The sequence below is a fragment of the Argopecten irradians genome, chromosome 1 (assembly GCF_041381155.1).
Source record: "Argopecten irradians isolate NY chromosome 1, Ai_NY, whole genome shotgun sequence".
In the NCBI taxonomy this organism is placed as follows: Eukaryota; Metazoa; Mollusca; class Bivalvia; order Pectinida; family Pectinidae; genus Argopecten; species Argopecten irradians.
In genome coordinates this window covers 42,784,469-42,804,336 of record NC_091134.1, presented here as the reverse complement: position 1 = coordinate 42,804,336, position 19,868 = coordinate 42,784,469, and the positions used below count along the sequence as shown (strand labels likewise).

The following is a 19,868-nucleotide window of genomic DNA, read 5'->3' as shown; positions in this document are numbered from 1 at the left end:
CATTGTCACTTGGTATCACGGGGAGAAACATAGTGTCTCAGGACAATGTTATCGAATATCGAACATTTATACCATAAAATAGACATGACATACCAACGTTCGACAAAAACGTCAAACATTCCTCAAGAAATGGGTAAATTGCGTCTTTTGTAATTTTCTTTTCCAACAGTTCCATGTGTGTCCAGTTGGGCATATGTTTCCACACATGTTTAAGATACTTGACCGATACATTCGGCATGGACAAGTTTCAAGAACGTTTTACGAAACGCCTATGGTTATTATGACGGATACCCAACCTTCACTGCTACAATAGTCAATATGCCGTATGTCGAGTTTTGATCATGAGTGTTGGTGGGCTGAATCGTTTGTTAAAAAGGTATAATTCGAATAACACTTAAACAACACATTTCCAATCAATATTTTATTAATATTTTTGTTTTTGTAAAACATTCCTTGTAATTCAATTTAACCAAATTTTCTGCATAATTTTGACGTTACATTCGAAGGTTTTGCTGCAGACGAGATATTAACAACATGACCAGTTATTTTACTACATTGTATCTGAACACCTTTTAGTTTGTAATTGGTGCTGTAGTCGTTATATATCTTAGTATTTTATCTTTTAGTTTATCTTTAATATCAATATTATTATATTTAGAAAACCTTATCATTTATCGTTCAATTTGAACATGTCATCAATTCAATTGTTTGGATACTTTTTTTGAACATTGTATTTCCCTTTAAAGAGACAATTCACTCAGGCTAATTCTTTTACATAACCAAGAAGCAAAATATAGCATAAATGTATTGTTCTACATTTCTTATGAAACATATAACGTAAAACGTTGACAAATTCCACGACATTGTTAAGTATTTTAATTAATATCGTTGAAATATCAAATCGTTGATCAATACGATTAAGCAGGCACAATATGGACGCTGTACCCATCCCGAGCCAAAGTCACGCACGTTAAACAAATGAATTAAATAATCACTGAGAAGGCGATAAAATGATTTTTAGGCAAGACAATTCACCTAATAAGGTAAACACACTACTGTCAGAGCGATTTGAGCAGTTCTAGACAAAAGTTGCATTACTCTACGAGCAAGGGACAGGGTTCGGCATACAAGAAGTTTGACCACAGTGTGTAATGGCGGACAGCGAGCGAGTTTGAACATCTACACACATGTCACAACCATGGGCTTTTCAGGCATATCACAGTAAAACCGACTGATCTAATTCCATTAGAACTGTTTTTTTCCGAAATATGTACAAATGTTAATGTTCTCTTAGACTGAATTGTCCCTTTAAATAGTATTACATTACATGGACTTTTGATTATTCTTAGTGAGTTAAATCAAATGACCACGCTTCTTATTTTATTGGGGTCTTATTTAAGCGTTAAAATTTTGTTGTTTTGTCGACATATTGTAAACGTACTTATTTCATCAGATATTTTATTTTAGCGCTTTTCGCGCCGTCTCCGACGCGCTAATTTATGTACAGCGCTAAAATTATATTTCCGGTTAGAACCATCGAATTGCGCTAATTCATATCCGCGCTAATATATTGCGCTAAAATTTGACTGCGGTAAACTATGTTCACAGTAATTCCTCTGTGTGTATATTCGCTATGATTGTATGATTGACATAAATTTTGTTTTCGATTTTTTTTTTCGTGTGTCATTTTACCATGACGTTTTTCTTTTATTTTATTTAAGCTTCGGTAACAGCCAAAAATTCAGTAATCGAAAACACAAGTGCATACAACTTTACTTTACAGTAATCGCACAATCTGTCCTATATGTCACTTTGTCGGCGTATAAATAGGACAAATGGCTAGCTTAGGTCTCCCCTGTCGTTACCCTCGACACCATCATTCCAATTGTAACTAGTTGTTTTAGAATCAATTTCTTTTGAAAGTGAAGGTGTCCGGTCTTGACACGGGCGATAACAGTATAGGATGTAAAATTCCGGTGCGAAGCAACTGATTTACAGGAGATAAAAAAAACACACACGTCTCTCATATCTCACACCAAAGTTGCATCTCGTGCTAGATAGCCGGTTGCCCGACATCTCCAGTTTTTAATCCTTTAATCCCTTTATTGGACTGTATTTATATTCCACTGTAAACAGATTACGGGGAAGGGTGAAACAATTTACAAGCCAGACTTAGCAACATTCCAGATGGTTCTTGGAACTTCCGGGTTATGTGGGACTGAGGTGAGAATGTATCGGTATGTTTGTCCCGTATCTTTGTTATCATGGTAAACACAAGCGTGTACAACTTCAGAAGTGTGTAATTGTTGGCAGCCAACGGGTGATGCTAGATATCTGGTCATAGCTGGTCTCCCGCGGACCTTGTTGACAGAGATGTCACTATTTTGGGATGGGCACAAAACTAATGTATTGAATTCCCCATTAAAATGTCTTCTTTGTATCATCTTTCTCAGAGAAAACCACACAGGCCGACGCATTGCTTTGTTGGCCATCGCATCAAACTAGGCCTGGAAAATGCAAATACTTCATGTGATTTTGTTTGTTGGGTTTGTATATGTCCTTAATGAAGAGCAATGAGCTTCAATAGCATTTTAAAGCAAAATTATGTTATTACGTTGTCAATGGTTTTGTAACGGTCGCGTGACCGACTATGCCTGTTGCTACTCTGTACTGCAACTACAACTGTAGTACGGTCCGTTACCAAGTTCTATCTTGGACCCAGGCACTGTTAAACACAACAAACTAAATACTGCCAACAATATATACAAATAAATGGCTAGTCTACTTGACTCATAATCACATGCTAACAACCATGATCCGATTCATTTACACCTGGTAAATACAACAACTGAATCACCTTGAGCACCCTGTATCTTCAATACCACAGGTCTAAGTAAAGAGGCTGCTTCACTATGACAGTCAGTTCCTCGTGTACAAAGTACACAGTATCACGACACCTATACCGAGACACATGTGACTACAATACCGAGTCACCCTTTTACCGCGGCACCGAGTGCTTTGGCAAACCTTGTCTCATTGTTCAAGCAACACGTCGCTTTGTGTTCCTGAACACCTGGTATCGAACTGACACCCCGTTACCCTGTACTCGTTAGTACGTCACCCTGTACTGCAGTACTCTGTAACCTATACCCCATAGTGGTAGCAACAGTGGAACCCCAACTTACTCAGCTGGGCCCAAACTTATTCAGCTTGGTCACCGACAGAATCTTGCCGAAGCAGAGATTCGCCTCTTACAACGTGCTCCCCATTGACGATCATGCTGAACTACTTAACTTAGAATCAGTAAATTATTCCTGGTATACAGAATTTCAATAATTAAATACTTATTTATTTCAACAGTAATCAACTTTTATTTTGCTAATATATCTTTCCTACATGTAACTGTAAAATTAGAAACTATTTACAATATTCCAGACCTGCACATTGATTAGTCATTAATTAATTAAAGAATCATTATAAACTTCCGGAAATCAAGGGGAATAACTCTAATCAAAATATCTTACATTACAATCATTCGCTTCATTACCCATGCCTCCGATTCAATGAGTCCCGCATTGCCTATTAACTATTACAAATCATACATCCGTGATTCCAGCCAGGATACTGTCTCTTCATATGTCACAGGCTTCGTGTAGTTAGTCAAGGGTCTCTGCTTCACACAGACAGCCTCATCTTGTAAATCCATCCTGCGGTCTAGATCTCTAGCTTTCTTCATCCGCGTTGTAACATTGTCGCTGACACTGTATACATCCGGTAGGGTGTCAGATATACTGGTATATCTTCTCTCGCTGTCATCGCGTCTTGTCCTCTGTGACTCTAGTCTAACCTCATCATGACCACCTGTGATAACAGGGTCATCATCAAACCTCACAGATGGCCGCCGGTCCCTAGTACTGCTCACATGTTGGTATCCATCACCCTTTACAGAAGACCGTGTACTAGTGAATCCAGAATCCTGAGGACTGCTACCTTTTCCCTGTTTACTAGACACTGGAGTTGATTGCGACATAAACCTAATGCTGTTTTCCCTCAATGCCTCTAACCTAGCATCTAACTCTGCAATCTCCTTTGTCAGATTAATATCAGACATCATGATATACTGAATGAACCAATAGACACAATAAAACTATAATAAAACTAGAACACTGCAAACTATCAAACCCTAACACTGCGCAAGTATATATTAATAACAGTGACTGGATCCCACAACGCTGCCACCAATTTCTGTAACGGTCGCGTGACCGACTATGCCTGTTGCTACTCTGTACTGCAACTACAACTGTAGTACGGTCCGTTACCAAGTTCTATCTTGGACCCAGGCACTTGTTAAACACAACAAACTAAATACTGCCAACAATATATACAAATAAATGGCTAGTCTACTTGACTCATAATCACATGTTAACAACCATGATCCGATTCATTTACACCTGGTAAATACAACAACTGAATCACCTTGAGCACCCTGTATCTTCAATACCACAGGTCTAAGTAAAGAGGCTGCTTCACTATGACAGTCAGTTCCTCGTGTACAAAGTACACATTATCACGACACCTATACCGAGACACCTGTGACTACAATACCGAGTCACCCTTTTACCGCGGCACCGAGTGCTTTGGCAAACCTTGTCTCATTGTTCAAGTAACACGTCGCCCTGTGTTGCTGAACACCTGGTATCGAACTGACACCCCGTTACCCTGTACTCGTCAGTACGTCACCCTGTACTGCAGTACCCTGTAACCTATACCCCATGTACAAAATTGTATAGACGACCGGTCCGCTGAGCATCTCGACTTTTTTCGAGATTCGAGTACAGTGGGTGTGTGGTAGTAGCGTCCCTTTGACCTAACTTACGGTAATTAACTCTCATTAGTAGTCAAATTGGCAGCCATTTACTGGAAGCCCGAGCTTTTGATTTGTTTATACAGGAACTGTATGGTTTTCATTAACCTAGCGTCGTAACATTTGATGTACTAATATTATCTGCAAGGCCACTTGACATGATGGAAAGTATTTAAGAAATTAATAACCGACCGTTTAAGCCTATCCAAGACTGAAAATATGTTTTTTTGGTCGCAAGCGTGCCTTGTGGCAATGAAAAGCTCACGTAATAAAGTGAGATTTTGATACCAATAACTAGGATTTATACGGTAGGCAACATAAAACAATGCCGTTTTAATTTAATGTGTTCCGTTATTCAATGTCGATAATTAGCAATGTAATACTACTAAGAAATGGTCTGTACTTAAAACCTATTTTCAAATAGGCCTAAAAAATTTACGTTTCGATTTCTTCATGATTTTGGGATTCAGTCGGATTAATTCGCACCGACGTGTAAGCCGGGTATACATCGATGTGTTTATAAAAAACTACGGTCCCAATACATGGCAGAAATGCAACCGAGTGTGATTAAGTGTACCTTGCATTGTGATTGTTAAATAGTTAGTGGAACGCGTTATATATGTGAGAAAAATAATGCCCTCCCATATTGATCTTTCAGTCCCCAAGGATTCAATCCGTCCTAAACTGTTTACACCCCACGGGAAAACAATACATACTACTTGGCGGCGACAAAGTCGATGTTCCAAAATATAACACTCTTCACATTTTCACGTAAAAAAAAAAAAATAATCTTGCATTATATAAGTTCCAGACAATGTCAATTTCAGTAATAAGGAGATTATTTTTCTTCCTAGCTGAAAAAAATCTTTCTACACAGGTGTGTATGAAACCGAGTTGATTTTGTATATTTATGCGAAATTTTCCGCTTGCATTTGAGAGCCGCCATCCTAACATTAAAAAATAAAAACGTAACACAAAGCAACGGAAATATATTGACACCAATATGTTTCTTAAATAATGCATGTAATTATATAATAAATATCCTATAGCAAGTTGGTTTTGCATAAATATACTTTGTGTTTTATTTACTGACTTCGCTGGTTTGACATGAAATAGTCCCCAACCTTTTCGTTAATCAAAGGGGCAACCTGTCTATAGGTGACAGTATTTTCGGTCTCCCCTTCCAGTGGTCTGTTATAGACTGGTTTTGACTGTACTATCTACATACGTGCCATGCTAGATCAAGAGAGGCATCTATACAATGCCAAGACAAGCTTCCCTTTGATGCAGCTTTCAGCCAAAATGTTTCAGTCCAAAAATGTAAACTTTGTCATGCCATGCCTTTCAGCCTAAATGAGTTCAGTAAACTTAGTTATAGATCTAGTAGAGGAATTTCACTGTTATGAAGTTTTATATTTTGACCTGTCAATAAAAAGATATTCTGAAACTAGTAGAAACTCATTTTCATGTGTATGGCTAATCTATAATCAAATATAGGCCTGATAACGTCACTAAGATTCCAAAGCAGAAGTAACTGGTAAGGGAGTAGGCCTACAATTACTGAACGTTTACTATGACAAGAGGTGGATGTCAATTACAAGATTTGATTGGCCATCTCCATGATTGATTAATGAAGATATAAAATCAGTTAATTTTAAATTACCAATAGACGAGGATGGACCATAGTGTAAACCTGTTATTTCCAGCTCACGAACCAGGACATCCATGTTGATTTTAGGTGATCCGTTTGATTACGAAACACAAAAAAAACTTTGTAATTCATTCATCATGGAAAAACAGGAATAAGATAATTAAAACATAACATGTAATAATGAAATAGAGAGGGGTTAAGGTTAAAAGGCAAAACAAACTTCTAAAATGCAGTTTTTTTGTAGCAAGCTACAAAGACTCAGCAAGCGTTACTCTCTATCTCACCTGTTAGAGATAAGAATTAAGAGGAGGTTAGGGTACCTATCTTTATTCCTATCGTGATTTTCGGAGGTAATTCCTTTCTGTACAAACAATAAGTCCATATGATTGGTTATCAATGTGATTTAAACTGTAAGTGACGTCCACATAAAACTAAACTTCTTAAATTTAACTCTCCCGAAGCACCAACTCCTATTTATATTTCTTAATGATATTAGTGCTCAAGAGAATGGTACTTTTAGATAATGATTGCAAAAGTGTTTGGGAAAAAAGGACAGACAATAAAAGAAATAAATAGTAATGTTACAAAAGCGGCACCTGTGGGTGATAAGGGAGGTAACCTCCTATAAAAAAATGCACCTACAGAATAGTATAGACAGGTTCCCTATCCCGGTAGTTCTCTACTCCTCCGCCCAGGCTGTGCGCTCCGCTCAACTAGGTACGGTAGCGGTGTAACGCAATGATGATTTTTTTTGATTGGTCAAATCTACATATATCCGTTCGCTGGTACCCACCACTTTTTTAGACGTGGGAAAACCCCTTTACGCCCCGAAAGGAAAGATCGACTGATCTAAAAACGTAAAGAATAATTAATTATTTGAACGATATATAAACCAAAAATTAAATAAGATCTTAAGTTTTGAAATCCATTCATTTCTTGTGCTAACATAGTTTAGAGTGTCAATCTACAGTACTGTGCCATAAGACCATTGTTGTTGTGTTTTTTTTCTGTTTTGCGTCCACGTGCTGGTTGGTTTTAAGTCTCTTGAGTGAAAAAAAAACAAACAAACACAAACATTTTTTTCCGAAATGGGCAATAAAAGAGGCATGTAACAGGGTAAGTTACGTTTCCTACTATTTCCATAGATATAAAATCTATAAAAAGAAAATTATTTCTTAATTTGACCAGTTGAAATAAAACAACTGTTGTTTTTGTAAAAAAAAAAAAATGTATAAAAACAGCATCCAATTTGAACCCCCCCTCCCCCCCCCCCCCCCCCCCCCCCCAAAAAAAAATCAAAAAAAAAAAAAAAATAGATAATGATAATTCCTTAGCAAAACATTGTGATTTTTCTTTTGTGCGTGTTTTTCACCTTGCTGGCTGGTAGGTTTAGAAAATCAAAATGACGATGCTAAGTTTGTGGAAACAGCGTCATTTCCTCCATTGGATCCAGAGCTTCTCACATTTTTGTAAATTGTCCTGAGAGTTTTGTAGATTAGTTGATTTTGGATGTTAGATTCATATAAGTTATTTTCTTTATCTATCATCAGAAACATAGAGCTCTATGTATATATGTTTGTGAACAGCGTCACATTAATTAATTCGTAATAATTGGGTCATTTGGTCATAGCAAACCATAATATAATGTTTAACTTTGTATTGACGCAGAGATATAATGTTTTAAAGAATACACCTAAAAGTAGATAGCCAATGGAAAATGCCTATAAACCGGAGGTCCCTCTGCCTATCAACAAAGGCAAAGAAGGAGTTTCCAATTTCTGTATATATATGTTTCGGATAATATCGCTATGCGGCATCGCTGATTTATTTTACATTACGAAGATAAATCATTGAGTGCATGTACATTTATTCAACCTACTACAAAATTTTAGTCGGTCCTCTTTGCGTAGAAAGTACACAAAAGGCCACGAGTATACTTTTTCGTGAACAAGGCCACATTTTAACATAAATTTATACTTCACAGATGGTTATGGGTTAATCACTGTGAAATTAGGCCTACAGTTTAACGACAATTTATAAACTTGAATTGATTAAGATCATGATTTAATCTAATAGCTACATTTGTTACAACCTTTTGAACAAATCGGGCTTCAAACCCTTTTTCTCCCCTTTCTTTCTTGAGCATGACAACATGACTTAGTTGAACATTAATTTTCGTGAAAATACATAAGTAGACCACCCAGTCACAGATTTGACGCTAGCTACTTAGCCTAAAGTATGGAATCCATAAAAATGTGCAGGGCTCCACCGATATTAACAGGAATATAAGGTCATATAATGATATAAAACAAGACGCTGATGGGCTTAGAGATTAGAAGAGACTAGATTTACAACCCTAGTGTCATTTCGAATGAAAAACGGAACCCCGCCTCACTCATGTGGTGAGCATCTTTATTTTGGAAATAACGCAGGTTTTTGGACCCTTTGAATACTCCAAGTGTATTTTAACCCGTTTGGTAATAGCAAATTAAGTATACTAGACAGATCTTCTTTATTGCCAAGGCACATTAGTTAAACTAGCGAGTTTCACCTTGCCTTTGGACACTATATAAAAGTCAATACACACACACAAATAATGTAACAACAGCCGAACTAATATCGCTTACAACAGCCGTGGAGCAGGGAAGAAAAGCTTGATCCTTAAACCTTATTCAAGAATTTTTGCTTTGTTGGACTTTTCTTTCCATTCAAAGCCATTTGTCCGTCTCAAAACGCAACTTGTCTTTATCCAATTGCAGTTATGAAATGTTCATTTGTGAATATTGGTTTGTATTGATTCATAAGTGTGTTCGTATTGTTTCATAGTAAATTAAATAGTACAATGTTATTGTGGTTTCTATATTTTTCTTATTATCAAAAGTGCCTTTATCTGCATCCAGATACCATGTCAGAAATTTTGTATTGGTTTAAATCACAAATTACTCTATAGGACATTAAAATCCTACTTTAAAACAGTAACGTATATGTTACATCCATACTTATATATGACTGTAGAAATCTGGAAAGGATATTATGTTTTCTATTTCATAAATTCGTCAAAATGCATCAAAGAAAACGTCCTTATCTGTAAGAATAATTCTTTGTATTGTCCTCGCCTTCTTCACCTGAGAAAAAACGTATCAGTCACCGTCGATTACTTGATTGCACAAACAACCCTAAATCTTACATTTTCTGACCATATCTAGTCTGTAAAAACAAATTGTAGCAAATGAAACCAAGTTCACTCAAATTAAGGTTGAAACGTACAAAAGTACAGTCTCCGTTACCAAAATATGACAGGTACGTTACCAAATTTAAACGAGATACGTTATTTCTGTTTACTATATTACTTTACCGTATCATTAGTATAACTAACATTCTAACAATATCTGCTATTAAATGTATTGAATTAGTTCGAGTAATACAGTTTTTTTATTGTTTTTAACTAAATATTAGAGTTAAAGCTAATTCTTTCCATACAGTTTACGGGGATCATTTTATACCTGATACGGGAATGGGGACAACCTACGTCATCGGAAGTGATATCGGGCACACAAAAACAATGAAAAAACGCCCGCTTCAAGATGAAAATCGGCTGAAATTATGACATAAAAGCAATGCATTTTCTAAACCTATCGCGCGTCAAAGACAGTGTATTGTTAGAGATTCTGTGAAACGTATAAGATATCGTCAAACTAGCTCAGATAATGCAAACACCTCGACACAATATTTTTTGACAGCAGGGATATCGGTCACATATTTATTCAATAAAACGTAACAAGTTGTAAAAAAATAAATTTTGCTGCCACAAAACCGTCCCGTTTACTAATATGTAATATATGACTATAGAAAGAAAATATTTCATTCATTATATCTTCTAGTGGAGAAACATAGACGGTGCTTAATTAGAAATTATGAAAGTGATATCGGTCACACTTAGAATTTTAGGGGTAACGGTCACATCCAAAATTACGAAAACTGAATAATACAGCATTGTACAATGTAGTCGTTATTTACGCATTCATGCAACTCCAGTGGAAAAGCGCCAATACACTTTTATTGAATTTATCTGATCTTGAAAGATGACTTTTTAACCGATTATCAGCAAATGGTTGGCGAGCTATAAAAAAAACCTTTCCCCCATTGTCATCCATCCGTCTTTTGTTTCTGTTATTTCTCTGAAAGTCCTGGAGGGGTTTCATATGTAGATCCAGTTATGTATAAAATATTTCGGGATCAATCAGAAATCGAGATGTGAAACAAGAAAACAATATTTATTTCGATACAAATACATGTATTTGCCAGAGAGTATTAAGGATCTATTTTAAATTCCATGTTTAGAAAGTCATATTTCTTGATTCTAATAATGGAACTTGCTGCTATGGTTCAAATTCCACATGTGAGCATAGTTATGCATATTTCATTTTGGGACCGATCCATTGACACAATGGCCAACTGGTAGTCATCTTTGGTTTTCATATAGGAGTTATTACCCATATTTTATGTACTTAATGGACCTTTCTGGAATTTTTTAAGTACTATCTCTCTCTTTACCATAGTTGTGCATAATGCACCAATTAAAGCGCGGTAGTCGACAACTTGAAGTTCGTTGCCATGTAGACATACAATTATCAAATATCTTGTTTGATATAGATATTTTGATATTCATTTATGTCATAGGGTTGTATTTATTAATGCTCATTTTTGGGACAGATAATATTACAAAATAATGAATATTTGGCTATCTTGGAAATTTTTGACTACCACAGTGCTTAATAGCATTCATATACATGTAGATATATTTACTTTTTCACTGCAACCCCACTATTAATACTTACCAAGTGCATTTGACATTCAGGGGTGCATGATCTGCTATCCGCCTATTTTCATGTAACGTCATAATTTGTGTGCCATCGATCACATAAACTATAGTTGTTTCGTCCTTGACGATATTGCTTTTTTCCTTAGATATGCAAATATCTTTAAATGTTATCATACAATTGTTATCAAATGAAAATGCGTCCAGTTGAAAATTAGGAGAGCATGAATGCCAACTGGACATCGGCTAATTCAACATGAAGCGCTAAAGATATTGGACCCACATATCAAATTGACTTATTTGCAAATCCAATGGTAGACGTCACGATATTTCCTGGGCCTCTTGTTATCGACTGATTTGCTTTTTTATAATTTGTTTGCGTATGATCATTTGTGATATTGTTGTTAAGATATATTCTATTTACCTTTTCAATCGTTATTGTGTGTTTATTTGTATAAAGCAAATTATTGAGTTGAAAATCTTTGGAGAAACTATCAGTGAACTGTCATGAAGAATTGTACAAACGCTATCAGCTAAAAACCCTCAGTGATCCTGTCTATCATGTATTCACGTATCTCTGTTGCTTATAGATCAGTGTGGTTTTCCTTTTGTTTACATCGGATGCCTTTACATCTTTAAGTTTTATGTAGTTTCTTATATATTGTCACTGCGAAGTTTTTAAATTATAATTACTTTAACACAGAAACGTACTTCAAAATAGTACAATGGTACTACATGGAGATGTAATTTGTCTTGGTAAGGGTTTCCCCAGTTCCACTTTGCTTCAGCAAGCATTCCACGCAAAGGCAATGCAAGAACAAATGGGTATGTACAAATACATGTATAGACAGAAACAAAACAATATACAGTGTACGAATAACCAAAGTATTCAGCAAAAAATAGTTACGATAATAGTTAATGATGTTTCATGTATCTCGGTAGTATTTCCTCTTGAATGATTAGATAAGGAAAATAAAACTGCAATATTTCAGCAATCTTTACGAAGCGACAAACCATTTCAAAAACTTTGGATTTGACCGTTACCATGTGAACGACATTCTTTTCAAAAACAACAAAACGCCAATTATACAGGTACGTCACTTTTGAAGCGGATAAAATGAACTATAGTTACTACTTGAAATATAAGGTAATTTATATCAGTAAATAACAATAAAGTTACGAAATTTACACCTGACATATTTTGAGTGAATAAATTGTGACCGATAGCCACGCTGTCGAAACAAAAAACGAACGGATGACGAGCAATGGACGAAAGGCGATTTCAATTGCTCGCCAACCATTTGCTGATAGTGGGTTAAAAGTCGTCTTTCAAGATCAGATAAATTCAATAAAGGTATTTTTTGCGGCGTATCCACTGGAGTCGCATGCTGCTTAAATAACGACTACATGTACAATGCTGTTATATTCAGTTTTAGTAGTTACTTTGGATGCGACCGTTACCCCTAAAGTTCTAAGTGTGACCAATATCCCTTTTATAATTTTCTAATAAAGCACCGTCTATGTTTCTCCACTAGCAGATATAACGATTGAAATATTTTCTTTCAACATTCATATATTACACTTTAGTAAACGGGACAGTTTTGTGACAGCAAAATTTGTTTATTTACAACTTATAACGTGTTTGTGAAAAAATGTGACCGATATCCCTGCTGTCGAAAAATATTGTGTCGAGGTGTTTGCATTATTTGAGCTAGTTTGACGATTTCTAATAGTTTCACAGAGTCTCTAATTCAATAAAAGTGTATTGGCACTTTTCCACTGGAGTTGCATGAATGCGTAAATAACGACTACATGTACAATGCTGTATTATTCAGTTTTCGTAATTTTGGATGTGACCGTTACCCCTAAAATTCTAAGTGTGACCGATATCACTTTCATAATTTCTAATTAAGCATCGTCTATGTTTCTCCACTAGAAGATATAATGAATGAAATATTTTCTTTCAATAGTCATATATTACATATTAGTAAACGGGACGGTTTTGTGGCAGCAAAATTTATTTTTTTACAACTTGTTACGTTTTATTGAATAAAATGTGACCGATATCCCTGCTGTCAAAAAATATTGTGTCGAGGTGTTTGCATTATCTGAGCTAGTTTGACGATATCTTATAGTTTCACAGAGTCTCTAACAATACACTGTCTTTGACGCGCGATAGGTTTAGAAAATGCATTGCTTTTATGTCATAATTTCAGCCGATTTTTCATCTTGAAGCGGGCGTTTTTTCATTGTTTTTGTGTGCCCGATATCACTTCCGATGACGTAGGTTGTCCCCATTGGTTACGGTCATCATCGATACTCCAGGCCCGTTTTCGTTTATTCGGAACAACCGATTCGACCGATTGTCATGCTGTATTGTTTGATATTCTACTGACGTCTAGGGCTGAATTGTTGATTTAAAAAAAAAAAAAATTTTTTTTGGTCCAAAAATATTTTCAAATATGCTGTCTAACTTTGGGAAACCTCCTGAGCAAATTCAAGGCGATTTTCTCACCTTACAGGAAATACAAAAACAACAACATAACAACGATAAAACTTCAATCATGAATATTTTGTATTAATATTAAAGTCAAATTTTCAGCAAACAATCATATTTTAAAATTAAACTCATCCATATCTTTTATCAATTTATTTTATTTACATTCATTTTTTAATTAAAAAGAGGAAAAAAAACGTCATATCATGGCAAATGTACACTTGTCATAAGAAATCGATCAAGGGAGATAATCTGATTCAAAGGATTTTTAACAAAGTGGAAGAGTTAAGGTCTTGAAACATGTGCATTGTCTAAAAAAAAGTGAAAAATAGTAACATGTTTATTGAATTAATTTCTATTTCAATGCATCAGACTGACTAGTTGTTTGGCATGAAATAACTCTCTTTAACTCAATATAGTCAATTCACTTTACATGCAATATTCCTCCAAAATTTAGACTGGTACATTTCCTGGTCGACATCAATTATAATTACATCGCAACTTATTCAATGAATCATGTTTTAAGTAATTGTCAAATATATACATAGCCTGGCACAACATGTCATCATATAAACAATTTTGAATTTATCGATTCAAAGTCTACTCTTCTTGTCCAGGTTGGGTGGTAAGTCTTAGTCTTTTGTAAGCCAACACAAACTCTGCTTTAGTGTGATATAGTTCGAAACAAGGCTCAACACACAATGGAACACAACACTGTTTACACTGGAAAGTGGTTTCCCTTCCAAGACGTCTTGGAGCAGGAAGTCCCTGATGTTGTGCTCTATACAACTCCATCTCACCAGGCCCACAGACAACACATCTCCTCCTGGCTGCTGATTTGGTTCCCGTTGGTGGAAGGTGCCCTATGAAATGTCTCGCTGACAGGCGCTGAAGGTTGTCTCCCTTCTTCCTACCTCTAGACTCTGGTCCTGTCACATCAGCCTCCATTACAAGTTGGCGGACAACTTCTCTCCTGAAAATGTAAAATAAATAGATTATTGGAATGTAAATTTTCATGATTTCACACAAAACGCCTTTGATGTCAAAATTGTTATGCTCCCATTGAATACTTTCTTTTTGTACATGATCAAAGTTCCTGATTCCTGATTTTTTTTATTAATATCTAACAGTAAAATGCACCTTCAAAACCCATTTTTTTCTAATCTATTCTGTCTTAAGTTAATTCTGTCTTAAGTTAATTAAGACAGATATGTTTTCTTTCCAATAATACATCTGCTTCATCAACTGACGTTATGTGTTTTTACTTGTATTTCATTACCTGAATGCCCTTTGAAGAACTGGGTGCTGACTCATTTCTTTGTAGATTATATAAGAATTCAGGACTGCAATGCCAAGGATATGAAAGAAGACCTTCTTCCACCATTTCAATGTCCGTCTGTCGAATCCATTGTAGGATACCATCTGGTCACACCTGTTAAAGCAATGTCCTTTATTTAGAGTGATGTTTTGATTTTAAACTTTTCAAAAAAAAAAATGCTTTGAAATATGACATGCAAAATAAACTCATTTGCTGACATGCAAATCTCCTAGCATCAAGTTAATAGGACTTTTTTTCATTGGTTTAACGCCCTATTAACAGCCAAGGTCATATAATGACGTGCCAGTTTTGTTGTTTGAGGAAAGTCAGAGTAACCAGAGAAAAACCACCAGTCAGTCGTCAGTACCTGGCATGTTAAATCAATAAAAAAAACTAGCATCAGTGATGCAGTTTTTACAATGTAAACAAATCTTTTTCAACAGATTAAATTTCAATGGTTCTCATATTATCAATCTATCAATAGTGTTTTATCTGTAAGAATTCAATTTAGTCTGGCTATTTAACTTACCTGTCTACTGCTCCCATGTACTTGTTGTAGCTCAAGACACAGTCAGGCCGGACAATTCTGTTTCCATCATGGTCACGCTTTCCTGTATCAACCATTACACCTGTAATAATGAAATAGTAATCTGAATTTTCTGGGTTTTTTTTTTTAATTAGAACTCAAAATTTAAAACTAAAATTAAAAATACTTACCCATGTAATTGCACAGGGTAAAAATATTGTAAGTTTTTAACATTTATAAAAAATGAGTCTAGTTCTCAGTTGTTATTACAATGTACTGGTATATAAATTTCTTCTGTGAAATCAAATTTTAAAAAATAACACATCCAGCAACATACTGTACTGTAGATTATACTTGAAATTATGTACATGTATACATGTAATATGTTGATACTCCATGCAACACAAACATACCTTCATGAATTGTAGTAAGAAAGGACACATCCTTCTTGTCAGCATACTTAAGGGCGACCAGAGTTCCATTATTGAACACGGATATCTCTCCTTTTGCCGGATGCGCCTCCTTCATTGCCTTTGGAACTCCTCTCCTGTTGCTCCTCAAAGTTCCACAAGCCAGTGTGGCGTTCATAAACAAATCATAGAATAGCTGAGGGCTACTGTAGTAGTTGTCAGTATATAGGTGATGTCCCTTGTTCAAATATGGCTCCATCAACCGCATCACTACGTCGTAAGTCGAACCATTCCCACTACAGTCCAGCTGTACTCCCTCGCGACCAGTATATAACTCAAGCCGACTACAGTATCAATTCGCAGAATCACACAGCATGTACATCTTGAGTCCATACTTGATTGGCTTATCAGGGCTATATACACGAAAGTTCAACTTCCCTCGCCACGGTATCATACCTTCATCAATAGCAATGTTCCTTCCAGGGTTGTAACAGTTTTCAAAACTCTTCAAAATATCTGTGTAGGGTCGACCTAACTTCTGTAAAGGGGAATAACCATCAAGGCCTCGCTGCACAGCAGTATTGTTGTCACATAGATGAAAAAACTCATAACATTCATAAACCTATCTCTAGACATAACAGTCCCAAAAAATGGCGTACTGGTTACCTCGTTAGTGGTCCAATATTCCTGAATATCGGTCTGTCTGACAAGCCCCATAGCTATCACCATCCCCAAGAATGCCTTCATCTCACCAACAGTTGTAGGTACCCACTTCTTCAACCTGGAGTGTTGTGACAGGGTCCTGTTATCCAAGTAGGAGGCTGCATATCTGTTGGTCTCCAGTACCATCATACCAATGACATCTTCGGTGAAAAACCTCTGAAAAATGTCCAAATGAGACAACGTCTCTCCTTCCTCCGGAGGATTTGTAACGCCAGCGTTTCCAATGAAAGTCTGTCCAGACGGGGGTAGACCGCCTTGCACCCAGCTGTCATCTTCAAACACATTCCGGTGTTCCTCTACTACATCAAAATCATCACCGTCCCATCCCTCAAACTCAGCATCATCGCTGTCCTCATTAAGAAATATCTCCTCAAACAGATCGCGATTTTCCGGCAAAACATTTCGGAGCAAGAAATTCCCGTCCGCCATAGCGAAATCCCGACACCGGACCCACGACCGTCTGGTCAATCTCAATTCTTGTTCGTTTTTACAAGGACGTATATGACTTATAAATCCTTGGGTTTACATATTTTACACACATAAAGCTGACATATTTATTGAATGGCCAGTATCGAAATTAACTTTGAAATAAGTTTTATTTTAGAACTATTCATATTACAAAATACGAAGTGGCCGTACAGTACACAGACCGACTAAAGTCGGTATCCGCACGACACCGAAGAACCGACTTTAGTCGGTCACAGCATGACTAGGGTTAAAATCATTATTGCAGTTTTTTTTAACAATATAAAACTTGTACAATTTTTAAATACTCATTTTTAAAAATGCTACAAATGGCTTTTTGATATGAGTGGTATCTAATGCTTAGTTTTAGAAGCGATGTCGTTTATATGGAAATAGCCAAACCAGAGATTTAAATAGTATATAAATCTCTGGCCAAACTGACACTTTTGGCTATGCCGAGGTGTAGCCAGGGTTAATCGATTTACATTGAAAATATCTCAGATGCACAACTCTACAATTTCAATTACAAGCAGCTAGGTAATATACAAAGAACATATAATATATATATGGGATAGTTTATGATATAATTTCAATATTTATAAGTTCAAGAAGAAATACAATATTGACGTAGATTGATAATTTGACATAGTTTGAATATCAGAGAACATATGATATAGCAATAGGAACAGAGACATTTTAGCGATAACCGTAGTTAATTCAGCTTCTTTATATAATACTGTGCATGTACTCAAATTTGGTTGAAATCGAAAAATAAATACTAATTTTATCGAGCGGAAACAAGTTATTTATCTGTGATTATTGACGGATTTTCACCAGTATCTAACCAATCCAAGATCTCATGGATATCGAGCGGAAACCATGGATTTATCTGTTTTGACGATTTTAAAGTCCCGTAACTCTCGCAAATATTTTCTGACCAGTATTAAACAATAAACAAATTTGGTTGAAATCGAACAATACTTACTTAAGCTATCCCACGGATTCTGTGTTGCACTTGTGTTGCAAGCGACACAAAAATGGTATTATAGTGCTATATATCACTGAAGCATATTACACTAACAATCGGCGAAAGTCATCCTACTCTCTGTATGCTGATGGTCAATGTAGTCGTTATGCACAGTGCCATTATATAGTAAAAATGCATGGGAGTCTCAAAACCGGTCGTTAAAGACCCCGAGGCGGTCGTTATATACAGGCAGTCGTTAGAGCAGGTTTGACTGTATATGGTTGTCCCTTAGTGGATAACTTCTCTACTTATAAAGACTTCTTCCTGTGTGACGTATATTATATATACTGGTATTAATTAATATAATATTGATAGTTCTTCTCATTTTTTCTAAACTGGATAAAATATACATAAATAATACATTACTTAATTTACTTTATATGCATGAAATATGTGCTCTTCAATTCGTTTTGACACTTGATATTTGAAATGATATGAGCGAAAACACACAAGCGAATGATTACGACAAGTTTTTTACGACATTTCTTGCGTGTTTTATTGATCGGCTAATTATACAGTTTCGTTTATCATTATGTTGGACAATTCTGACGAAACTTGATTATAGATCTCTTACTTGATTGATTGGTCAAACACCCCAAACCAATGATACTCAATGAACTTGATTAATCGGGACACCACTATCAGGTAGCTTGTGCTAATTAGGCTTATAAGTCTGAATTATTATGTATTCTTATTATGATATATTGCACGTAGGTATATACATACAACATGACATTAAACATGAAAGTTGAAATTAAGATTAAGGTATGGTATTAATTAAAATATTTCTTTACAAGTGTAGAAGGGGAGATGATAGGATCAATTAAATTTTTAAAACTACAAGTATTACTTATAATAATTATGCATCAGACTTCATTAAAATGTGGAAAAATCATGCAATCACACTGACAAGGAATAACTTAAATAAGGCCTAGTTAGTATATTTCTACAGCATTCAATTCGTAAGAATTTTTTTGTCTTTCAAATTCTAAAATATTGAACGAGCTATAGCTACCTGAAAATGTTGCAAATTATAAGATCCAATTAAATGAAAAGACTTTTAAAAAATTTAAACAGCTGGATTAATTTTAACATTTGGAACATCATGGACCCAGAGGAATTCCATGAATTAAATTTATAATTTTGCAGTAAATTGGTTGAATCATATATTATCCACCCTTAACGTAGGATCACGAAATTCGAAACCACTAAAACTGAATTTTCTCCTTTTACTTTTAGCAAAAATTTTGTACAGTTCTGTATTTTGATCAAGCACCAATTTATTCTAGATCTCCATGCATGCTTATTAAGTAAATAATGGGGTAGCACATGCTGATCATCGTCTATCCCTTAAAATGGAAATTGATATGATTGATGACTTCATTGTTGGTTTCATCACCAACTTCTGATGTGTTGTGATCATGAATCACTTTCTTTAGGTCATTCACCACACAGATGCTACATTGACCGATCGCGCATCAGCTGGGATCTCTACACTTTGATAGGTCAACATCTTAAAGTTATAATAGTAATAAAAAGCTAAACCATGTTTAGTATATAAGAATGTA

The 19,868-nt window shown here is 35.5% G+C and overlaps 1 pseudogene; it reads right to left on the bottom strand.

Annotated features, from left to right (window-relative positions):
* Positions 1 to 13,891: 13,891 nt before the first annotated feature.
* LOC138328856 (piggyBac transposable element-derived protein 4-like) lies at positions 13,892 to 18,385 on the bottom strand (annotated as a pseudogene).
* Positions 18,386 to 19,868: the final 1,483 nt, after the last annotated feature.